Raw genomic sequence first — 18818 nt, 5'->3', positions numbered from 1 at the left:
GTGATTATGTTGTGAGGCACTCCGAATCTGGAGATGATGTCTCTGACAAACTTCACGGCTGTGGAGGCGTCGAGTTTCTTGATGGGCTTAGCTTCTATCCACTTTGTAAACTTGTCGACTACCACCAACAGATGTGTGTAGCCTCCTTGGCCTGTCTTGAATGGTCCGACTGTGTCTAATCCCCAAACTGCAAATGGCCACACAAGCGGGATTGTCTTAAGTGCAGATGTTGGCTTGTGGGACTTGTTGGAGTAGAACTCACAGCCTTCGCATCGATCGACCATAGCTTTGGCCATTTTGTTAGCCTGCAACCAGAAGAATCCAGCCCTGAACGCCTTGGCGACGATTGCTCTTGAAGAAGCATGATGGCCGCAGGTTCCCGAGTGGATATCCTCTAGGATCAACTGCCCTTCCTCTGGGGAAATGCAACGTTGGAGAACGCCTGAAACACTCTCCTTATACAATTGACCGTCAATGACGGTAAACGCCTTCGACCTGCGGACTATTTGTCGGGCTTGGACTTCGTCTTCTGGAAGCTCTTGCCTTAGGATATATGCCATAATCGGCACAGTCCACTCGGGGATAATTACCATAATCTCTGTGACCAGATCAACCATAGCAGGCACATCGACTTCAGTCGGGTCTGTTGCGCTCTTGGGTTGCACTGGCTCTTCCGTGAAGGGATCTTCTTTGACTGAAGGAAGATGGAGGTGCTCGAGGCAGACATCACTCGGGACGGGTCTCCGAGTGGATCCGAGCTTAGCCAATTCGTCCGCCGCTTGGTTCTTCAGCCTTGGAACATGATGAAGTTCTAGACCTTCAAACTTCTTCTCCAGCTTCCTGACTGCGTTGCAGTAGGTTGTCATAGTGGGGTTCCTTACGTCCCACTCTTTCATAACTTGGTTGACCACCAAGTCTGAATCGCCGTAGACCATCAGGCGACGGACGCCGAGTGAGATGGCCATGCGCAATCGGTAGAGAAGAGCTTCATACTCTGCCTCATTGTTAGAGGAATCAAAGTGTATCTGAAGCACATACTTGAGCTTGTCACCCTTTGGTGATACGATCACAACACCAGCGCCGGATCCATTCAACATCTTAGACCCATCGAAGAACATTGTCCAATGAGCCGAGTAGATGTGGGTCGGTTGCTGTTGTTCTACCCATTCTGCTATAAAGTCAGCCAGGGCTTGAGACTTAATAGCTTTCTTGGCCTCGAACTTGATGTCACAGTACAACATCTCCATCGCCCACTTCGCCACTCGGCCTGACGCGTCTCGATTGTGGAGAATTTCCGACAAAGGAGAATCAGAAACGACAGATACCGAGTGGTCTTGGAAATAATGGGCAACCTTCTTCGCAGTCAAATAGATCCCATAGATAAGCTTTTGATAATGGGGATACCTCTGCTTGGAAGGGGTCAGGACCTCGGAGACATAGTACACTGGCCGCTGAACTTTGTATGCTTTGCCTTCTTCTTCTCGCTCGACTGTAAGAACAGTACTGACGACTTGATTTGTAGCCGCGATATACAGAAGAAGGGGATCTTTACTAAGCGGAGCAGTAAGAACCGGCTGGGTGGAAAGTAGGACTTTGAGGTCGTCGAACGCGACTTGGGCTTCGTCTGTCCACTCGAAGGTATCTGATTTCTTCATGAGTCGGTACAGAGGAAGTGCTTTTTCGCCGAGTCGACAGATGAACCTGTTCAAAGCTGCTAAGCAACCTGTGAGTCGTTGAACATCGTGTATTCTGACCGGCCTCTCCATTCGAACGATGGTCCCGATCTTTTCCGGGTTAACATCGATCCCTCGTTCGGAAACGAAGAAACCGAGTAACTTTCCGCTGGGAACACCGAATGAACACTTGGCAGGATTTAGCTTGATATCGTACCTACAAAGGTTGGCGAATGTTTCTGCCAAGTCAGTCAGCAGGTCGGAACCTTTGCGGGACTTGACTACGATATCATCCATGTATGCCTCCACATTGCGACCGATCTGGTCGAGGAGGCATTTTTGGATCATGCGCATAAAGGTAGCTCCTGCATTCTTCAAACCGAAAGACATGGTGATGTAGCAGAAGCACCCAAACGGGGTGATGAAAGCTGTTTTCAACTCATCGGGACCATACAGACGGATCTGATGATAACCCGAGTAGGCATCAAGAAATGATAAACGCTCGCACCCCGCAGTCGAATCGATAATTTGATCTATGCGGGGGAGCGGAAAATGGTCTTTCGGGCAGACCTTATTGAGGTGCTTGAAGTCAATGCACATTCGGAGTGACTTGTCCTTCTTGGGCACCATGACTACATTGGCGAGCCACTCGGAGTGGTGAACCTCGCGAATGAATCTGGCAGCTAGCAGCTTAGCCACCTCTTCTCCGATTGCCTTCCTTTTGTGCGCGGCGGACAGGCGCAGGCGCTCTCGGACGGGCCGAGCAGCGGGATCCACATGCAGTCGGTGCTCAGCCAACTCCCTAGGTACACCCGGCATGTCAGATGGCTTCCATGCGAAGATGTCCCAGTTCTCACGGAGGAATTGGGTGAGCTCGGCTTCCTATTTGGGATCCAGGGTGGTGGAGATGTTCGTCGGGGCGGCAGACTCGTCCGTCGGGTGGATGCTAACCTTCTTAGTCTCCCCTACCGACTGGAACGCGGACTCAGAAGCTGGCTTCTTCGAGCGCATTAAGTCAGCGGGGTCGACTGTCTTCTTGTATTCTTCGAGCTCGAGTACAGCCATCTGATGGTCGGCGATCCTCGACCCCTCCCGTAGACACTCCTCGGCTCGCTGGCGGTTGTCGGTGATGGTGATAACGCCTTTTGGACCGGGCATTTTCAACTTCAAGTACACATAGCACGGTCGTGCCATGAAACTCACATATGTCGGGCGGCCCAGAATTGCATGGTAAGCGCTCTGGAAGTCCACCACCTCGAATATGAGCTTCTCCTTGCGAAAGTTCTTGTCGGAGCCGAAGATGACCTCCAATGTGATCTGACCGAGTGATTTGGCCTTCCGCCCTGGGGTGGAACTGCATATTGCTCTCGCTGAGTCTGGACATCGAAATGCCCATCCCCTTGAGAGTGTCAGCGTACATAATATTTAACCCGCTGCCACCATCCATTAGGACTTTGCGCAGTCGAACCCCTTCCACCACCGGGTCGACGACCAGAGCGTGTCTTCCTGGGGTGGGGACATGTGTTGGATGATCCGACTGATCGAAGGTAATCGCAGTCTGAGACCATTTGAGAAACTTAGGGGCAGTCGGAACGGCCATGTTGACTTCTCTATTTACTAGCTTTAGTCGACTCTTGCTTTCGACGTCAGCGAAGATCATGAGGGTTGCATGGACTTGGGGGAACGGATCCTCCTTGTCCTCCTCATCCTGTTCAGGATTCTGCTCACTCGGCTGCCCTTCGCTGAAACCCTGGATCAGGAGGCGGCACTGCCGAGTGGTGTGCTTTGCGTATATGGGGTTACCTTCCTCAACCATCTTCGTATGGATTGGACAAGGCTGGTCCAGTATGGGATTGTTGAAAGGCTTTTTCTTGGGGGTGAACTGCGCTTTCCCTTTGCCCTTGAATTTGGCGCTGGTTACAGCTACAGCTTCTGCTTGCGGCGTGGGAGGAACCTTCGGTTTCTGCTTCCGAGTGTTACCTCCGTCGGTATCGCCGACTGTCTTGTGTTTACCGCTCCGGATGCGGTCCTCTTCTTCGCCATTTGCGTAGCGAGTTGCTATCTCCATCATCTTGCTCATGGAGATGTCGCAGGTTCGACCAAACTTCAAGTACAACTCCCTGTACCGCACGCCTGCCTTGAAGGCGCAGACTGCTTGATGCTCGGTGACGTTCTCCACCGTGTGGTAAAGAGTCGTCCATCGCTGGATGAAGTCGCGCAAGGGTTCATTCGGCTTCTGGACACAGTGCTGAAGCTCCACAAGACCTGCAGGGCGCTTGCACGTTCCTTCGAAGGTTCTGATGAACACTCGGGCTAGATCTGCCCAACTGTAAATGCTTGAGGGGGGCAACTGGTTCAGCCAAGCTCGGGCCGAGCCGTCCAGCATCAGAGGGAGTTGCTTCATAGCAACATGGTCGTCTCCTCCTCCGATCTGGACCGCCACTCGGTAGTCGTCTAGCCATGTTTCGGGCTTGGGCTCTCCTGAGAATTTACCGATTCCCGCAGCCAATCAGAAGTTGGGCGGGATATCAGCCGAGCGGATGGCTCGACTAAAACACTCAGGGCCAGATACAATGGCCCTGCTTCCACTCGGACGGTCCATATCGCGGCCATCGCGGTGGGCTCGACCTCTGTCAACTCTTCGCTGAGCGATTCGGCCCCTTGCGTCGGGTCTTGGGTCGTAGGTGTCGCCGACTGAACGCCGATCATCATGATGCCGGGACTGTTGGAATTATGCCCTAGAGGCAATAATAAATATAGTTATTATTATAATTCCTGTATCAAGATAATCGTTTATTATCCATGCTATAATTGTATTGAATGAAGACTCATTTACATGTGTGGATACATAGACAAAACACCGTCCCTAGCAAGCCTCTAGTTGGCTAGCCAGTTGATCAAAGATAGTCAGTGTCTTCTGATTATGAACAAGGCGTTGTTGTTTGATAACTGGATCACGTCATTAGGAGAATCACGTGATGGACTAGACCCAAACTAATAGACGTAGCATGTTGATCGTGTCATTTTGTTGCTACTGTTTTCTGTGTGTCAAGTATTTATTCCTATGACCATGAGATCATATAACTCACTGACACCGGAGGAATGCTTTGTGTGTATCAAACGTCGCAACGTAACTGGGTGACTATAAATATGCTCTACAGGTATCTCCGAAGGTGTTAGTTGAGTTAGTATGGATCAAGACTGGGATTTGTCACTCCGTGTGAACGGAGAGGTATCTCTAGGCCCAATCGGTAATACAACATCACACACAAGCCTTGCAAGCAATGTAACTTAGTGTAAGTTGCGGGATCTTGTATTACGGAACGAGTAAAGAGACTTGCCGGTAAACGAGATTGAAATAGGTATACGGATACTAACGATCGAATCTCGGGCAAGTAACATACCGAAGGACAAAGGGAATGACATACGGGATTATATGAATCCTTGGCACTGAGGTTCAAACGATAAGATCTTCGTAGAATATGTAGGATCCAATATGGGCATCCAGGTCCCGCTATTGGATATTGACCGAGGAGTCTCTCGGGTCATGTCTACATAGTTCTCGAACCCGCAGGGTCTGCACACTTAAGGTTCGACGTTGTTTTATGCGTATTTGAGTTATATGGTTGGTTACCGAATGTTGTTCGGAGTCCCAGATGAGATCACGGACGTCACGAGGGTTTCCGGAATAGTCCGGAAACGAAGATTGATATATAGGATGACCTCATTGATTACCGGAAGGTTTTCGGAGTTACCGGGAATGTACCGGGAATGACGAATGGGTTCCGGGAGTTCACCGGGGGGCAACCCACCCCGGGGAAGCCCATAGTCCTTGAGGGTGGCACACCAGCCCTTAGTGGGCTGGTGGGACAGCCCAAAAGGGCTCTATGCGCCAAGAAGAGAAAATCAAGAGAAAAGGAAAAAAAAGGAGGAGGTGGGAAGGAAGGGGGACTCCCTCCCACCAAACCAAGTCCAATTCGGTTTGGGTGGGAGTCCTTCCCCCCTTGGACTCGGCCGACCCCCTTGGGGCTCCTTGAGCCCCAAGGCAAGGTGCCCTCCCTCCCACCTATATATACGGAGGTTTTAGGGCTGATTTGAGACGACTTTTCCACGGCAGCCCGACCACATACCTCCACGGTTTTTCCTCTAGATCGCGTTTCTGCGGAGCTCGGGCGGAGCCCTGCTGAGACAAGGTCATCACCAACCTCCGGAGCGCCGTCACGCTGCTGGAGAACTCTTCTACCTCTCCGTCTCTCTTGCTGGATCAAGAAGGCCGAGATCATCGTCGAGCTGTACGTGTGCTGAACGCGGAGGTGCCGTCCGTTCGGTACTAGATCGTGGGACTGATCGCGGGATTGTTCGCGGGGCGGATCGAGGGACGTGAGGACGTTCCACTACATCAACCGCGTTCACTAACGCTTCTGCTGTACGATCTACAAGGGTACGTAGATCACTCATCCCCTCTCGTAGATGGACATCACCATGATAGGTCTTCGTGCGCGTAGGAAAATTTTTGTTTCCCATGCGACGTTCCCCAACAGTGGCATCATGAGCTAGGTTCATGCGTAGATGTCTTCTCGAGTAGAACACAAAAGTTTTTTGTGGGCCGTGATGTGCGTTTTGCTGCCCTCCTTAGTCTTTTCTTGATTCCGCGGTATTGTTGGATTGAAGCGGCTTGGACCGACATTACTCGTACGCTTACGAGAGACTGGTTTCATCATTACGAGTAACTCCGTTGCTCAAAGATGACTGGCAAGTGTCAGTTTCTCCAACTTTAGTTGAATTGGATTTGACCAAGGAGGTCCTTGGATGAGGTTAAATAGCAACTCATATATCTCCGTTGTGGTGTTTGCGTAAGTAAGATGCGATCCTACTAGATACCCATGGTCACCACGTAAAACATGCAACAACAAAATTAGAGGACGTCTAACTTGTTTTTGCAGGGTATGCTTGTGATGTGATATGGCCAATGATGTGATGTGATATATTGGATGTATGAGATGATCATGTTGTAATAGAAATATCGACTTGCACGTCGATGGTACAGCAACCGGCAGGAGCCATAGGGTTGTCTTTATACTAACGTGTGTGCTTGCAGATGTGTTTACTATTTTGCTAGGATGTAGCTTTAGTAGTAATAGCATGAGTAGCACGACAACCCCGATGGCAACACGTTGATGGAGATCATGGTGTGGCGCCGGTGACAAGAAGATCGTGCCGGTGCTTTGGTGATGGAGATCAAGAAGCACGTGATGATGGCCATATCATGTCACTTATGAATTGCATGTGATGTTAATCCTTTTATGCACCTTATTTTGCTTAGAACGACGGTAGCATTATGAGGTGATCTCTCACTAAAATTTCAAGACGAAATTGTGTTCTCCCCGACTGTGCACCGTTGCTACAGTTCGTCGTTTCGAGACACCACGTAATGATCGGGTGTGATAGACTCAACGTTCACATACAACGGGTGCAAAACAGTTGCGCACGCGGAACACTCGGGTTTAGCTTGACGAGCCTAGCATGTGCAAACATGGCCTCAGAACACATGAGACCGAAAGGTCGATCATGAATCATATAGATGATATGATTAGCATAGGGATGCTTACCACTGAAACTATACTCAACTCACGTGATGATCGGACTTGAGCTAGTGTAAGTGGATCATGAACCACTCAAATGACTAGAGAGATGTACTTTTTGAGTGGGAGTTTAGCGAATAATTTGATTAAGTTAAACTCTAATTATCTTGAACATAGTCTAAGTCCACTTTGAATATATTTGTGTTGTAGATCATGGCTCACGCGACAGTCATCCTGAATTTTAATACGTTCCTAGAGAAAGCTAAGTTGAAAGATGATGGAAGCAACTTTGTAGACTGGGCTCGTAATCTTAAGCTAATCTTACAAGCTGGGAAGAAGGATTATGTCCTTAATGCTGCGTTAGGAGATGAACCACCCGCTACGGCTGATCAGGATGTTAAGAACGCTTGGTTAGCACGTAAGGAGGACTACTCAATAGTTCAATGTGCAGTCTTGTATGGCTTAGAACCGGGACTTCAATGTCGCTTTGAGCGTCATGGAGCATTTGAGATGTTCCAGGAGTTGGAGTTTATCTTTCAGAAGAACGCCCGGATCGAGAGGTATGAGACCTCCGATAAATTCTATGCTTGCAAAATGGAGGAAAACTCATCTGTGAGTGAACATGTGCTCAAAATGTCTGGGTACTCAAACCGTCTAGCTGAGCTGGGGATTGAACTCCCGCAAGAAGCTATCACTGACAGAATCCTTCAATCACTGCCGCCAAGCTATAAAGGCTTTGTGTTGAACTACAACATGCAAGGGATGAACAAGTCTCCCGGCGAGTTGTTTGCGATGCCGAAAGTCGCAGAGTCTGAACTTCGTAAAGAGCATCAAGTGTTGATGGTGAATAAGACCACTAGTTTCAAGAGAAATGGCAAAGGCAAGAAGGGCAATTCGAAGAGGAGCGGCAAGCCTGTTGCCAATACGACGAAGAAACCCAAAGCTGGACCTAAGCCGGAAACGGAGTGTTACTATTGCAAGGGTATGGGTCACTGGAAGCGCAATTGCCCCAAGTATCTGGCAGATAAGAAGGCGGGCAAAGAAAAATCAGGTATATTTGATATACATGTTATTGATGTGTACTTAACCGGCTCTCGTAGTAGTGCCTGGGTATTCGATACCGGTTCTGTTGCTCATATTTGCAACTCGAAACATGAACTGCGGAATAGGCGAAGGCTGGCGAAAGATGAAGTGACGATGCGCGTAAGAAATGGTTCCAAGGTTGATGCAATCGCCGTCGGCACAGTGTCACTTCAGTTACCGTCAGGATTAGTGATGAACTTAAATCATTGTTATTCAGTGCCTGCGTTGAGCATGAACATTATATCTGGATCTTGTTTATTGCGAGACGGTTACTCTTTTAAGTCAGAGAATAATGGTTGTTCTATTTCTATGAGTAACATCTTTTATGGTCATGCACCGAATGTGAGAGGATTGTTCATATTGAATCTTGATAGCGATACGCATATACATAACATTGAGACCAAAAGAGTTAGAGTTAACAATGATAGCGCCATATTTTTGTGGCACTGCCGCTTAGGTCATATTGGTGTAAAGCGCATGAAGAAACTCCATGCTGATGGACTTTTGGAGTCACTTGACTTTGATTCACTTGACACGTGCGAACCATGCCTCATGGGCAAGATGACTAAGACTCCGTTCTCAGGAACAATGGAGCGTGCAAGTGACTTGTTGGAAATCATATATACCGATGTGTGTGGTCCGATGAGCGTGGAGGCACGCGGCGGATATCGTTATTTTCTCACCTTCACTGACGACTTAAGTAGATATGGTTATGTCTACTTGATGAAGCACAAGTCTGAAACATTTGAAAAGTCCAAGCAATTTGAGAGTGAAGTGGAAAATCATCGTAACAAGAAGATCAAGTTCCTGCGGTCTGATCGTGGGGGTGAATATCTGAGTTTCGAGTTTGGTGCTCACTTAAGACAATGTGGAATTGTTTCACAGTTAACACCGCCTGGAACACCACAGCGTAATGGTGTGTCCGAACGTTGTAATCGTACTCTATTGGAGATGGTGCGATCTATGATGTCTCTTACTGATTTGCCGTTATCATTTTGGGGCTATGCATTAGAAACAGCTGCATTCACTTTAAATAGGGCACCATCAAAATCCGTTGAGACGACACCATACGAACTGTGGTATGGCAAAAGGCCAAAGTTATCGTTTCTTAAAGTTTGGGGATGTGATGCTTATGTCAAAAAGCTTCAGCCTGAAAAGCTGGAACCCAAAGCGGAAAAGTGCGTCTTCATAGGTTACCCAAAAGAGACAGTTTGGTACACCTTCTATATCAAATCCGAGGGCAAAGTGTTTGTTGCTAAAAACGGAGCTTTTCTGGAGAAGGAGTTTCTCTCGAGAGAATTGAGTGGGAGGAAGATAGAACTTGACGAGGTTGTCGAACCTCTCATCCCTCTGGATGGTGGCGCACGGCAAGGGGAAACCTCTGTCATTGCAACGCTGGTTGAGGAGGAAGTTAATGATGATGATCATGAAACTCCAGTTCAAGTTTCTGTCGAACCACGCAGGTCGACGAGACCACGTGCTGCTCCAGAGAGGTACGGTAATCCCGTCTTATCAATCGTGTTGTTAGACAACAATGAACCTGCGAATTATGAAGAAGCAATGGTGGGCCCAGATTCCAACAAATGGCTGGAAGCCATGAAGTCCGAGATAGGATCCATGTATGAGAACAAAGTGTGGACTTTGGAGGTACTGCCTGAGGGCTGCAAGGCCATTCAGAACAAATGGATCTTTAAGAGGAAGACGGACGCTGACGGTAATGTGACCGTTTATAAAGCTCGACTTGTGGCAAAGGGTTTTTCACAAGTTCAAGGAGTTGACTACAATGAGACTTTCTCACCCGTAGCTATGCTTAAGTTCGTCAGAATCATGTTAGCAATAGCTGCATTTTTCGATTATGAAATCTGGCAAATGGATGTCAAAACGGCGTTCCTTAACGGTTTCCTTAAGGAAGAGTTGTATATGATGCAACCCGAAGGTTTTGTCGATCCTAAGAATGCTAACAAGGTGTGCAAGCTCCAGCGATCCATTTATGAACTGGTGCAAGCATCTCGGAGTTGGAACAAACGCTTTGATGAGGTGATCAAAGCATTTGGGTTTATACAAGTGGTTGGAGAATCTTGTATTTACACGAAAGTGAGTGGGAGCTCTGTGGCGTTTCTAATATTATATGTGGATGACATATTACTGATTGGAAACAACGTAGAGTTTTTAGAGAGCATAAAGGATTACTTGAATAAAAGTTTCTCTATGAAGGACCTAGGAGAAGCTGCTTACATTCTAGGCATTAAGATCTATAGGGATAGATCAAAACGCTTGATAGGACTTTCACAAAGCACATACCTTGATAAAGTTTTGAAGAGGTTCAAAATGGAATAGTCCAAGAAAGGGTTCTTGCCAGTTCTACAAGGTACGAGATTAAGTAAGACTCAGTGCCCAGCAACTGATGAAGATAGAGATCATATGCGCTCCGTCCCCTATGCTTCAGCCATAGGTTCTATCATGTATGCGATGCTGTGCACTAGACCGGATGTTAGCCTGGCCATAAGTATGGCAGGTAGGTTCCAGAGTAATCCAGGAGTGGATCACTGGACAGCGGTCAAGAATATCCTGAAGTACCTGAAAAGGACTAAGGAGATGTTTCTCATGTATGGAGGTGACGAAGAGCTCGCCATAAAAGGTTACGTCGATGCAAGCTTTGACACAGATCCGGACGACTCTAAGTCGCAAACCGGATACGTATTTATTCTTAATGGGGGTGCAGTAAGCTGGTGCAGTTCCAAGCAAAGCGTCGTAGCAGATTCTACATGTGAAGCGGAGTACATGGCTGCCTCGGAGGCGGCTAAGGAGGGTGTCTGGATGAAGCAGTTCATGACGGATCTTGGAGTGGTGCCAAACGCACTGAATCCAATAACCTTGTTCTGTGACAACACTGGTGCCATTGCCTTAGCAAAGGAACCACGGTTTCACAAGAAGACCAGACACATCAAACGACGCTTCAACCTCATCCGCGACTACGTCGAGGGAGAGGACATGAATATATGCAAAGTGCACACGAATCTGAATGTAGCAGACCCGCTGACTAAACCTCTTCCACGGCCAAAACATGATCAACACCAGAACTGTATGGGTGTTAGATTTATTACAATGTAATTCACATGGTGATGTGAGGGCTAGATTATTGACTCTAGTGCAAGTGGGAGACTGTTGGAATTATACCCTAGAGGCAATAATAAATATAGTTATTATTATAATTCCTGTATCAAGATAATCGTTTATTATCCATGCTATAATTGTATTGAATGAAGACTCATTTACATGTGTGGATACATAGACAAAACACCATCCCTAGCAAGCCTCTAGTTGGCTAGCCAGTTGATCAAAGATAGTCAGTGTCTTCTGATTATGAACAAGGTGTTGTTGTTTGATAACTGGATCACGTCATTAGGAGAATCACGTGATGGACTAGACCCAAACTAATAGACGTAGCATGTTGATCGTGTCATTTTGTTGCTACTGTTTTCTGCGTGGCAAGTATTTATTCCTATGACCATGAGATCATATAACTCACTGACACCGGAGGAATGCTTTGTGTGTATCAAACGTCGCAACGTAACTGGGTGACTATAAAGATGCTCTACAGGTATCTCCGAAGGTGTTAGTTGAGTTAGTATGGATCAAGACTGGGATTTGTCACTCCGTGTGAACGGAGAGGTATCTCTAGGCCCACTCGGTAATACAACATCACACACAAGCCTTGCAAGCAATGTAACTTAGTGTAAGTTGCGGGATCTTGTATTACGGAACGAGTAAAGAGACTTGCCGGTAAACGAGATTGAAATAGGTATACGGATACTAACGATCGAATCTCGGGCAAGTAACATACCGAAGGACAAAGGGAATGACATACGGGATTATATGAATCCTTGGCACTGAGGTTCAAACGATAAGATCTTCGTAGAATATGTAGGATCCAATATGGGCATCCAGGTCCCGCTATTGGATATTGACCGAGGAGTCTCTCGGGTCATGTCTACATAGTTCTCGAACCCGCAGGGTCTGCACACTTAAGGTTCGACGTTGTTTTATGCGTATTTGAATTATATGGTTGGTTGCCGAATGTTGTTCGGAGTCCCGGATGAGATCACGGACGTCACGAGGGTTTCCGGAATAGTCCGGAAACGAAGATTGATATATAGGATGACCTCATTTGATTACCGGAAGGTTTTCGGAGTTACCGGGAATGTACCGGGAATGACGAATGGGTTCCGGGAGTTCACCGGGGGGGGGGGGGCAACCCACCCCGGGGAAGCCCATAGGCCTTGAGGGTGGCACACCAGCCCTTAGTGGGCTGGTGGGACAGCCCAAGAGGGCTCTATGCGCCAAGAAGAGAAAATCAAGAGAAAAGGAAAAAAAAGGAGGAGGTGGGAAGGAAGGGGGACTCCCTCCCACCAAACCAAGTCCAATTCGGTTTGGGGGGGGAGTCCTTCCCCCCTTGGACTCGGCCGACCCCCTTGGGGCTCCCTGAGCCCCTTGAGCCCCAAGGCAAGGTCCCCTCCCTCCCACCTATATATACGGAGGTTTTAGGGCTGATTTGAGACGACTTTTCCACGGCAGCCCGACCACATACCTCCACGGTTTTTCCTCTAGATCGCGTTTCTGCGGAGCTCGGGCGCAGCCCTGCTGAGACAAGGTCATCACCAACCTCCGGAGCGCTGTCACGCTGCCGGAGAACTCTTCTACCTCTCCGTCTCTCTTGCTGGATCAAGAAGGCCGAGATCATCGTCGAGCTGTACGTGTGCTGAACGCGGAGGTGCCGTCCGTTCGGTACTAGATCGTGGGACTGATCGCGGGATTGTTCGCGGGGCGGATCGAAGGACGTGAGGACGTTCCACTACGTCAACCGCGTTCACTAACGCTTCTGCTGTATGATCTACAAGGATACGTAGATCACTCATCCCCTCTCGTAGATGGACATCACCATGATAGGTCTTCGTGCGCGTAGGAATTTTTTTGTTTCCCATGCGACGTTCCCCAACAGGGACCCGTAGGGCCCACCCCGCGGAGGGGTGCGTGAGCGACGGCGATACTGATGAGATCCAGGGCTGTGAACCGATCTATGCGTGTTTGCATGGACGGAACTATTGTGGATCCGATTGTGTGACTGGGAGACTGCAGAATTCTGCTGCTGCGCCATGCGCAACAGGGCTTGAATTTGTTTGATTCCCCTTCCTGCCTCTGAATCGGTCGGCTGGAGGGAATCGGCAATCTGGGCAGCCGCGGCCAGGTTGAGGAGAGGTGTGCGGAACACCTCCACGTTGCTCCGCCGAGTGTGTCGGCTGGCAGAACGACGAGGCGGACGACGCGCACCGGATGCTTCGCCAACTTCACCTCGGTCGGCTTGACGAGGATCTTCATGGGAGTTGGCCATATGTACTTCTGCTGCAGGCCCACGACCCACGTACTCGGTAGGAAGCTCAGTCGGAACCGAGTCCAAGCACTGGGAGTGTGGGGCGACAACAACAGACTCCAGGACTGCCACCTGAGAGGAGGCGAACTGGCGCGCTCGGGCATGCTGCACCCAACGTTGTAGACGCGGACTGCGAGATCGCCTGCTGCGGCGCGTGACGAAGGTGCAAGCCGGCAACGGAGCCGATTGTTGGAGAAGAAGAACGCCGCGAGCGCCGGCACGAAAGTGCGTGGCCCCGCGACGGGGAAGCGCCTTGACGTCAAGGGGTGCCTCCCGAAGCCACGCCGAATCGTCGACGACGAAGGAGAGAGCACCGAAGAGGATCTGGTGACCCATGCTCGAAACTCCACCGGACGACATGACGAAAGGAAGTAGTCGCAAACTCGCCGGAAGTCGCTTAGACGCCTGCCCCAAGGTGGGCGCCAACTGTCGTGGGTATAAGCCTGACAGTAGATGTGTAGGGTACGAATGAGATGGGCAGAGTCCTAGCTACGGCGAGGTTGTATGAGTTCACGCCCCTCTACGGTGGAGGTAATAGCCCTACGTCTCAGTGCTCTTGGAGCTGGTTACCGAGTGTAATATGGAGTACAATGTTTTTCTAACCCTTTTACCAGTGGGGGAGGGCGGCTTATATAGAGTGCGCTGCCCTCCACAACGGTTCTGATTCAAGGGTGGAGTAGTGGCGATTGAATGCATGCGTTACAGGTAACGTATGCTATAAATGCTAGTTAACGCACCCGGTAACGTACGGCAGTTTCCCTCCAGGGAGGTTACGACAAACCGAGTGTATCCAGTCGGTAGGTCCGGTGTCCTCCGAGTCTTAGTCTCCGACTGGATAATTCTGGGCCTGTTACCGACTGGATGATGGGGGCACCTTAATACAGTCGGGCATACTTAAGGTCTCGTCCCTTGCGTGGGGTAGTCCTTGAGTAGGACCTGTAGGACAGGCCTATGACCCTACCCTAGGACTATGACCCCATCATTTCGCATGCGACGTTCCCCAACATTTCTAGTCGTATTTAGGCCGTGGTGACCGAGTTGGTGGCAAATTTTTTATTTTTCCCAGTTTTTTTTGTTTTCTTTTTTACTTTATTTATTTTATTTCTTTTTTGCATTGGTACCGGTTGCCTGCCACAGCCGTGGTGCGGTTGAATGTTTAGTCCCACCTCGCCAAGCGAAGGGCTTCCGAGCCTGTTTATAATCTCCGCCGCGAGTGCAACATGGAGAGGAACGACTTTATAGAGAAAATCCAACCTAAATTCAAAGTATTAGTTAGCGCTAACTAATACTTTGAATTTAGGTTGAATTTTCTCTATAAATTCGCATCTATTTTTTAATTTTTTTCCATTATTTTTGTTTTGTTTATTTTTTTAGTTAGCTTATTTTGTTTTGTTTCTCCTTATAAAAAAATACTTATTTTTTTATTTTTTTGTTTCTAATTACTTATTTATTTAATTTTATGATAATTCTTTTTGCCATTAAAGTTTATAACAAAAAAAGTTCTTTATGAAAATTCTTTTTGCTTTTAATGATTTTTAACAGAAAATACTTTGATAATTTTAGTTGCATTTACTGATTATTTTTTCTTTTATTTTTTGTTTTGATTATTTTATTTTGTTTCTACTTACACCAAAATACTTATTTATTTTATTTTATTTTGTTTATAATTAATTATTAATTTTATTTTATGATAATTCTTTTTCTATTAAAGTTTCTCTCATATATGATGGACACTCCCTCACCTGATTTTTTGACCGTCGATGATGGCCGCTAATCCTTCTTCCCCTAATGCATAACAAATATCTAGCACAAGGAGAAGAAGGAAGAGCGACCCCCATAACAACAACCGGCATTCTTTTTCTCTCATATGCATGAGCTAGAGTGGCAAGAGCATGGCATGCATGCTCACACCTCAACGCCCAAAAACACAGGAGAGGGGTGGGAGGGGGGAGGGTTTATATAGGCAATCATTTAGTCCCGGTTCGTATCTAAAACCGGGACTAATAACATATGCGGCATGCCACGTGTTTGCGCGGCACGCCACGTGGTTTTGCTGGATCTTTAGTCCCGGTTTTTGTCCTGAACCGGGACTAATAACATATGCGGTACGCCACGTGTTTGCGCGTCACACCACATGGTTTCGCTGGATCTTTAGTCCCGGAAACTCGTCTGTTACAAAGAAATTTCATTTTTTTGAACTTATTTGAACTCCATAGTTTTTCTGTGTTCAAAATGCACCATTCAAAGCCACATCATCAATTTACAACCCTTTCTGACTTCATTTGTTATTTTTTTCATGCATTTAATGATTATTTTAAGCTATAAGACCATGAAATTGAAAAGCATTTGAAATGAACTCTGAAAAGGTTCCAAGTTGGCATGGTATCATCATTTCACCCACATAGCATGTGCGAGAAAGTTGAGAGGGTTACGGCAAAAACTGGATGCACTTCGTGTACAAAACGGACAATCTCTTTCGAAGTATCATGGTTTCATACGGAAACTCGTCTCTTACCAAGGGATTTCATTTTTTTTGAACTTATTTGAACTCCATAGTTTTTCTATGTTCAAAATGCACCATTCAAATCCACATCATCAATTTACAACCCTTTCTGACTTCATTTGTTATTTTTCATGCATTTACTGATTATTTTGAGCTATAAGACCATGAAATTGAAAAGCATTTCAAATGAACTCTGAAAAGGTTCCAAGTTGGCATGGTATCATCATTTCACCCACATAGCATGTGCGAGAAAGTTGAGAGGGTTACGGCAAAAACTGGATGCACTTCGTGTACAAAACGGACAATCTCTTTCGAAGTATGAGGGTTTCATACGGAAACTCGTCTGTTACAAAGGGATTTCATTTTTTGAACTTATTTGAACTCCATAGTTTTTATGTGTTCAAAAAACACCATTCAAAGCCACATCATCAATTTACAACCCTTTCTGACTTCATTTGTTATTTTTCATGCATTTACTGATTATTATGAGCTATAAGACCATACAATTGAAAAGCATTTGAAATGAACTCTGAAAAGGTTCCAAGTTGGCATGGTATCATCATTTCACCCACTTAGCATGTGCGAGAAAGTTGAGAGGGTTACGGCAAAAACTAGATGCACTTCGTGTACAAAACGGACAATCTCTTTCGAAGTATGAGGGTTTCATACGGAAACTCGTCTCTTACAAAGGGATTTCATTTTTTTTGAACTTATTTGAATTCCATAGTTTTTTGTGTTCAAAATGCACCATTCAAAGCCACATCATAAATTTACAACCCTTTCTTACTTCATTTGTTATTTTTCATGCATTTACTGATTATTTAGAGTTATAAGACCATGAAATTGAAAAGCATTTGAAATGAACTCTGAAAAGGTTCCAAGTTGGCATGGTATCATCATTTCACCCACATAGCATGTGCGAGAAAGTTGAGAGGGTTACGACAAAAACTGGATGCACTTCGTGTACAAAACGGACAATATCTTTCAAAGTATCATGGTTTCATACGGAAACTCGTCTGTTACCAAGGGATTTCATTTTTTTTTAACTTATTTGAACTCCATAGTTTTCTTGTGTTCAAAATGCACCATTCAAATCCACATCATCAATTTACAACCCTTTCTGACTTCATTTGTTATTTTTCATGCATTTACTGATTATTTTGAGCTATAAGACCATGAAATTGAAAAGCATTTCAAATGAACTCTGAAAAAGGTTCTAAGTTGGCATGGTATCATCATTTCACCCACATAGCATGTGCGAGAAAGTTGAGAGGGTTACGGCAAAAACTGGATGCACTTCGTGTACAAAACGGACAATCTCTTTCGAAGTATGAGGGTTTCATACGGAAACTCGTCTGTTACAAAGGGATTTCATTTTTTGAACTTATTTGAACTCCATAGTTTTTATGTGTTCAAAATACACCATTCAAAGCCACATCATCAATTTACAACCCTTTCTGACTTCATTTGTTATTTTTCATGCATTTACTGATTATTATGAGCTATAAGACCATGAAATTGAAAAGCATTTGAAATGAACTCTGAAAAGGTTTCAAGTTGGCATGGTATCATCATTTCACCCACTTAGCATATGCGAGAAAGTTGAGAGGGTTACGGCAAAAACTGGATGCACTTCGTGTACAAAACGGACAATCTCTTTCGAAGTATCAGGGTTTCATACGGAAACTCGTTTGTTACAAAGGGATTTCATTTTTTGAACTTATTTGAAATCCATAGTTTTTCTGTGTTCAAAATGCACCATTCAAAGCCACATCATCAATTTACAACCCTTTTCGACTCGGGCATTAGTCCCGGTTCGTAATGTACTCCAAAGTGCGTCGGTCACCGTAAATCCATTCGCGGTTCATCTCTATTATAAAATTAAGTATATATCAGAAAACCATTGCAGAACAAAATGAATAGAGAAATGACCAAATTAATACAAGTTCATCATCACATTAAAACCAAAGCACAATAGTGATCAAATGTTATTATTGAAAAATAAATACATAAAGTTCTCTCATAAAACAACATACAACTATGTAAAACATTTAAATGCAACAACAAACGCGATCAAAATCGCAAGTAAGGTAACAACTGACCCAACAACATAATGATACCAAGCCTCTTTATCAATGGCATATTTTCTAATATTCCTAATCTTCAAGCGCATTGCATTCATCTTCAACCGCATCGCATCGATCTTCATCTTGCGATCGTCAATGACCTCGGCAACATGCAACTCCATTTCCATATTCTTATCCTCAATTATTTTCAATTTTTCCTTCAAGAATTTTTTTCTTTTTCAACCAAAGTTAACTTCTCGAGAAGCATTTCTAGGTGGGTTGAAATTTCCGGTTCACATACCTCCTAGATTAAAAATATATATCACGTTGGTCATCATAATTGTCATAAACAATAAATGAACCAAATAGTTATGAAAAGATAATATATACCACATCTGAATCATAGACAGGACGAGGGCCGACGGGGGAGGATACCAAAACCATCGCACTATATAATAACAAGGAATAATAAAAGTAAGAAAA

The sequence above is a fragment of the Hordeum vulgare genome, chromosome 4H, assembly GCF_904849725.1.
Source record: "Hordeum vulgare subsp. vulgare chromosome 4H, MorexV3_pseudomolecules_assembly, whole genome shotgun sequence".
In the NCBI taxonomy this organism is placed as follows: Eukaryota; Viridiplantae; Streptophyta; class Magnoliopsida; order Poales; family Poaceae; genus Hordeum; species Hordeum vulgare.
This window is presented reverse-complemented; position numbering follows the sequence as displayed.